Here is a 7,062-nt window from a genome sequence, read left to right on the forward strand (position 1 = left end):
ACTTAGGTTCATTCATGGCTTTCAGACCTTTATCATGTCTTAAAACATTCACTTTGCTTACATCCCATGAGACTTTTATTCATTGATCCCTTTATTGTCATTTCAGAGCTTATTGGTGTTCTTAGGCTAAGTGCTTTGTAAGGGGGCAACTTTTTAAGATAAGCTTTCAGCCAACACTCCTGAACCAGTTGGTTCAAGGTGCTAGGTGTTGAAGCACCCCTAAGGACTTACTCCCTCAAGTCTCTCCCCCATACATACACACGACAGGCATATAGTTCATTTATTTTCCTTCTTGAGACCTTGGTGTCCAGCACCTCTTTGGGTTACTAAATGCTCTGTGGTGAGGGTTACTCTTGATAATGGACTTTCAGCTGATAATCCCGAGTTAGTTAACCCAAGTTACCAGGTGATAAAGCACCCCTAAGAGCTTATTCATCCAAGGAGATCCCTCACACAGGAACACCATAGACACATATCTTAAGATCAAAACCATTGGTGCCTAGCCTTATTGCTTACTCTTTTTCTTTTGTTTTTCCACTTTCATTATTCTTTTCTCTTTCTCTTATTAGGATCTTGTCATATACTTAGTCTCATGAGTATATTCAAAGCAAAGTATTCAGGCCAGATAGTTGTCATCCCACCTTATGATTGAACCAACTTAGCTAACTTATGATCATACCATAAACTCATGAATGTACTCCATAGTGTGAACTCCACTCTGGTCTTTTGAAACATAAACATTCTCTCTTCATTTGATCAAACAGGGACAAGCATACAAGTAAGTAAAGTAGGGATGCAGTGACATAAAGACTAGTGCACATAGACTTTCTTCAATACCAAAAACTTAAAAGACATAATTGAAAAAGGTTTAAACATAACATGGAAGCAAGTTCTATTTCATACAAGATCTTCCTTATTTAAAACATAGAGAAAGATGGAACAAAGAAGGAACTCCACCACCTTTTACTATTGTGGATGTCCATGCTCTTTTCCTTGCTTGTCCTCCTTGTTTCCTCTTGCATTTCCTCGCATCCGTGCCAATCTTACTTGCTTCCAATCCTCAAGTGCCTTCCTCACTGACTCATGACTCTCTTCCACCTTTTGTCTTTCCTTTCGTGCTAATTCATCCTTCATTTCGTCATACTTGGCTATTCCTGGATGCAATATTGGCAGCTGTCCCACTAAGTAGCCGAGCCTGGCTTGAGTGTTTATGTGATGTCCTGTTTCGCTCATGTAAACTCCTTCTGCAAATGCCCTTTGCTCGTCCAATAGTTCTGCCTGTTCTATTTGTCTTCGATGCATCTCATGTATGTGTGCCTCTTGATGTGCTTGGATGTTGATTAGCCTCTGGGTGGATTCTTGTTACTCGTTTTGCCTTTGTTCCATCCTGTTGAATGTTTCTCCCCATTGTTGTCCTTGACTTAGTTGCTGTTCCATCATTTGCCTTTGCCACTCACCTTGCTGAGTCATCCATCTTGAGAGTGTTTCCTCTTGCTGTCCCATCATCTGTAGTTGAAGCTCTTTCTGTGCTCCTTGGCTTTCCAAATATTGTCTAGACAAGCCATCAATGGCCTCCTGCAATTGGTGCATGTCCAAGGTCTGTTGTGCTTGACCCTCTAAGACTTGTCCTTCCACTACTTGAGGGGTTGTCCTCTTCCTTTGCTTCCGCTGAGGCAAAGGGGATACTGCAGCATTCATCCTTCGTACAGTTATTGGGATGCCTTCCTTTATCCACATGGGGTTCTCATCTTCAAAAACTACCCCAGCTTTCTTGCATATTCGGTAAATAGTGCTGGGGTAACCTAACGTTCCTCTTGAGTCGCTTTTCTCTGCCATCTTTCTAATACCTTCAGCTATGAGTTCATGAACCTTGATTTCTCCTCTCTTCAGTATACAGTGCACCATTGTGGCTCTCTTGACATTCACCTCCGAGTTGTTTGCAGCTGGGAGAATAGACCTTCTCACTAGCTCAAACCACCCCTTGGCTTCAGGAGTGAGATCTGTTCTCTTCATGAACTTTGGTTTATTTCCCGCACCCCTTTCCCAGTCAGCTCCTGGTACACAAATATCTTGCAGAATCTAGTCATAATTGGGGTTGTCCAATCTTGAGTGATAGCTTTCTTCTTCAAACTGTATAGACCATAGCTTCAATGCCCTCATGACACTCATGGGACCAAAGTCCACCATCTTTCCTCTCACAAAGCTCGTGTAAGACTCATCCTTCTTATTATATCAAACCGCATTTGCATAAAATTCTCTTATGAGGTTTGCATTCACCTTAATGACCGGGTCAGTGAGGAGCTCCCATCTTCTCCTTTCTATCTTCTCTGTGATTTCGGGGCACTCAGTCTTTTTAACTTGAAATCCCAGCTCATAAATGATTTTCTTATCAACCATCCACCCGTATTGCAAGCATGATGCAAGCTTCTAAATCTCTTTTCATCATATGGGTGTTCTTCCATGGGTTCCTTTCCCTTCCTTCTTTTAGAACCCGAAGACGCCATGAATGATAGTTAATATGTGAAGGTGGCAAAGTTGTGGAGATTTTTGGTTGTTTAAGGTTTTATTGCGATGAAGAGAGTGAGGTGGGAAAAAGGTTTTTAATGGGGTAGGGAGTGTCTTGTACCGAAATGGAGAGTGGTGAAGATTGGGTAATGACAATGAAGGTGGGTACGGAACAAGGGTCCTTTATATAGAGAAGTTATGAGAGAATGGAGGGTGTGGATTGATTGAGTGGTTACTTGATGGACGGTTGGGGTGATGCATGGATAAAAGACAAGGATCATCACTTTATGAATGAGATTGCTCGGTCTTTTAGGGGTTCCATTTTTCCAATGTTGCATGGCAACATTTTCCAATGTATTCACTTTTTAGAACAAGTGTGTAGCCCTTCCTTTTGTGGTGTCCGATCCTTCTTTGTTTAGTTGTCCAATCCATCCCTTTTTATGCTTCTTTTCTTTTCCTATAAAGATTTAAAATAAGGAAATTAATATCATAAAAATCAAGCTCTACGGCTAGAATAATAAAGAGAAGAAAAAAGAGTTTGTTTATTTATGAATTTCAACTGACTAACTACTTGTGTATCCTTATGCATTTTGGTGGCACCATGGGGTGACACCAAACTTAGTTTGAAGCAATGTGATGAAAAGTTTTGTTCAAAGCTCCCAAGACTAGCATGCATCTTGGTTTGCTTTAAACACCAAACTTGTTCTTCACTATATACTGCATGATAAAGATTTCACCAAGTGTTTGTCAAGTTTGGGTTGAAATTCATAAACATTGATTTATTCATTATTTTAAAAACATATAAAACATGGGTTGCCTCCCATGAAGCGCTTCTTTAGCGTCACTAGCTTGACGTTTTTCCCTCATCAGGGTGGTTGGTAGTGCTTAAAGTCCTCCCCTCTTGCTGTGGACTTATATCCATTGGTTGGATCAATGATCTCCACATGTTCCAGGGAAAGAACTCTGTTGATAGTGAAGACCTTGGGTAACTGAGATGGTACAGTAGGGAGATTAGGGGGAATATCTGGGAAGTAAGCTGAGACAACTCTATCCCCTGGAGAGAAGTCTTCCGTATGGATCTTCTTGTTCCTCCACCTCCTTGGTACCTTCTTCTTTGTTTCTTTTGAGGTTGCCTTCCCCTTGGTGACCTCTTTTTCTAAAGGAGTTGTGATGCTGTCTTCACCTGCCTCTAGAGGTTTAGGTTCCTCCAACTTTTCCTTGAGCTGTGGCAATTGCTATTTTCCTTGTTTATCTATTAAGGGGATCTCAGAATGAACTGGCTATGCTTCAGTGCTTGTTTCCTCCTTCAGTGTCTCATTATCATTTGTGCTTAGTTCCTTACCCTCTTGATCTGTTTCTTGTGAGAGTTTGAAAACATTGAAGCTGAGTCGTTCATCATGGATTCTCAATATTAGCTCCCCTTTCTCTACATCGATAAGTGCTCTGGCCGTAGCTAGGAATGGTCTTCCCAATATGATTGGATGAGTGTGACTCTCTTCCATGTCCAGGATGACAAAGTCTATTGGGAGAAAGTATTTCCCAACCTTTAGCAACACATTTTCCACCACTCCTATTGCTTGCTTTTGAGTTTTGTCAGTCAGTCTGATGATTACATCTGTGGGTATTATCTCATTGATCTGCAGCCTCTTCACCAGGGATAAGGGCAGTAAGTTGATGCTGGTCCCCAAATTACATAGTGCTCTATCGAACATAGTTTCACCTATGGCACAAGGGATGTGAAAACTCCCTGGGTCTCTTCTTTTTGTAGGCAACTCAGCTTGAATAAGGGCACTACATTCCTTGTTCATCACTATAGTCTGGCCTCCTTTGAGTGAGCTTTTCCTGGGAAGAAGTTCCTTCATATACTTGATGAATGCAGGCATTTGTTGAATTGCCTTGATGAATGGTATGTTCACATGCAGAGATGCAAACAAGTCTAGGAACCTTGAGTATATTCTTTTTCCCACAGCACCATTGAGCAGTTGAGGGAAGGGTGCATAGAGCTTCAACAGCTCTTGTTGTGAGATTTCTGGTTCTTGGTGATCTTTATCCTTCTCATTTGTTGAGTTGTCTTCAGGTTGCTAAAAAAGTGTGTTTTGCTTGTCTTCAGTCTCTTGATCACTTGTAGTGACCATTTTGCAATCTTCCCATCTTACTTTCTTTGCTTCTCCTTTGGGGTTTTTCTCCGTGTCACTTGGGAAGCTATCAGTAGGTTTGGGAATCTTCTCAGCTAAATATCCCACCTGGAATTCCAGCTTCCTAATGGTCTCTCCCTGGTTCTTAATATTGGCTCGCACTTCCTCTTTGAACACCTTATTTTCTTGAATCTCTTGGCATATTCCTTCAAGTAAGGCTTCAATCTTAGAGAGCTTGTCATCAATTGATGAGTGATTCGGAGCAGATGTGCTATTTTGGTTTTGATAAGCGTGTGGAGAAGTGTTGTTGTGGGGCTGTTGAGATGTCCTCTGTGTGAACTGCTGGTGAGCTGCATTGTTGTTGGAGTTGTAACATCTCTGGTCTTGGTTTTGATCTTGCTCACTTCCCCACCCAAAGTTTGGGTGGTTTCTCCATCCAGGATTGTAGGTTTTGGAGTATGGATCATAGTTTTTCCTTGGTGAATTCCCAATGTAGTTGGCTTGCTCCTGAATACCCTCTGCTTCTTCATTCACTCCTTCTTGGGTTATTGATGAAGTTGAGATTGCTACTACTTGGTTCCTCTCCATCTTCTTGGTGAGTTCAGCCAGCTGCTGGGTAATGAGCTTGTTTTGGGCCAACAGAGCATCTACATTGTTTAGCTCCATTACTCCTCTTGTGTTCCCTCTTTCGGAAGCATAGTAGTCGTTCTCTGCTACTGTTTCAATAACATCTATGGCTTCCTCAATAGTCTTCTTCTTGTTCAAAGATCCTCCGGATGAATGGTCTACGGCTTTCTTTGACTCATAAGAGAGCCCTTCATAGAAAATGTGCAGCTGCACCCATTCGTTGAACATGTCAGGTGGACACCTCCTTGTTAAGTCCTTGAACCTCTCCCATGCTTCATATAGAGTCTCACCATCTTGTTGCCTGAAAGTTTGGACCTCAGCTCTCAGCCTATTGATTCGTTGAGGAGGGTAAAATCTTGCTAAGAATTTGTTCACCACGTCTTCCCAAGTTGTCAAGCTTTCCCTTGGGAAAGATTCCAGCCACTTGGCTGCTTTGTCCCTAAGTGAGAATGGAAACAAGAGCAGTTTATAGGTGTCAGGATGAACACCATTCGACTTCACTGTGTCACATATCCTTAGGAAGGTGGTTAGATGTTGATTGGGGTCTTCTTGAACACCTCCTCCAAACGAACAGTTGTTCTGAACAAGGGTGATGAGCTGTGGTTTAAGTTCAAAGTTGTTGGCATGGATTGTTGGCTTTTGGATGCTACTTCCACAATCGCCTAGGTTTGGATTGATGTAAGAGCCCAAAACTCTTCTATCATCCCAAGCATGATTTGCTCTACCTCCTCCCCCATGGTTGTGATCTTCTTCTTCATGATGGTTTTCCATGTTGTCTTCCATGTTTGGTTCAAAGAATTCCTCTTCTTCCTCAGCACCAACCACTTTCTTTCCTCTTGCCTCCCTCCTTAATCTAAGGAAGGTCCTCTCAGGTTCAGAATCGAAGGAATTTGAAGCCCCGCTTCTTCTCCCTGTCATACAACCATCAAGTGCAAGCAAGAAAAGATAGGTGCAGAAAGTATTTGTGTCAGAATTACTGTTAGTTGTGGGTGATGCAATATATCAAACAGTTAGTGGGTTAGCAAACAGAATTGAAAATAACAAAGAAAAACAAAAGAGTAGAGGGGGAAGGGAAGAAGTTTAACTAAAACAGAAAGTAAATCACTCAAACAGAAAATGAAATTCACAATATAAAAATGCTCAATCTAGTGATCTTCCAATTTAATCATTGTTGATGCATAACCAATCCCCGGCAACGGCGCCATAAACATGATGTACGAAAAACTTGTCTCGCAACAAATCTCCCTTCGGCAAGTGTACCAAATTTGTCGTCAAGTAAAAACTCACAATAGAGTGAGGTCGAATCCCACAGGGATTGATTGATCAAGCAACTTTAATTAGAAGAATGTTCTAGTTGAGCGAATCCAGAATTTGGGTTGAGAGTTGCAGAAAATAAAATAGCGGGAATGTAAATAACAGAAAAGTAAATACTAGAATTAAAGGACTGGAAGTAAATGACTGAAAATAAATTGCAGAATTGTAAATGGGAATGGGGGATTTGCTCATAAAAGTAAATGGCAGAAATTAAAGAGAATGGGTAAGATCAGAGATGGGGAGTTCATTGGGCTTAGGAGATGTTGCAATTCTCCGGATCAAGTTCATTTTCATCTCTTCCTCAATCAATACACTCATTGATCTCCTTGGCAATCTTAATTGATTGAATTACAATTTCTTGCAATTCAATCTCTCAAGTCTTGATCAATAGCCAATTCCTTGGTCAATTGCTCATGAGAAGAGATGAAGTATGGTCACTGATTATACCACATGCATTTCCCAAATCAAGTATTAAGAGGGT

At 41.3% G+C, this 7,062-nt stretch overlaps 1 non-coding gene across 1 annotated transcript; it reads left to right on the plus strand.

The window, feature by feature from the left end:
* The first annotated feature begins 5,493 nt into the window (after positions 1-5,493).
* LOC112760124 (small nucleolar RNA R71) lies at positions 5,494-5,597 on the plus strand. Its single transcript, XR_003180577.1, has one exon. It is a non-coding gene; the product is annotated as a small nucleolar RNA R71 (small nucleolar RNA).
* The last annotated feature ends 1,465 nt before the right edge of the window (positions 5,598-7,062 follow it).

This window comes from Arachis hypogaea, chromosome 16 (genome assembly GCF_003086295.3).
Source record: "Arachis hypogaea cultivar Tifrunner chromosome 16, arahy.Tifrunner.gnm2.J5K5, whole genome shotgun sequence".
Taxonomy (NCBI): domain Eukaryota; kingdom Viridiplantae; phylum Streptophyta; class Magnoliopsida; order Fabales; family Fabaceae; genus Arachis; species Arachis hypogaea.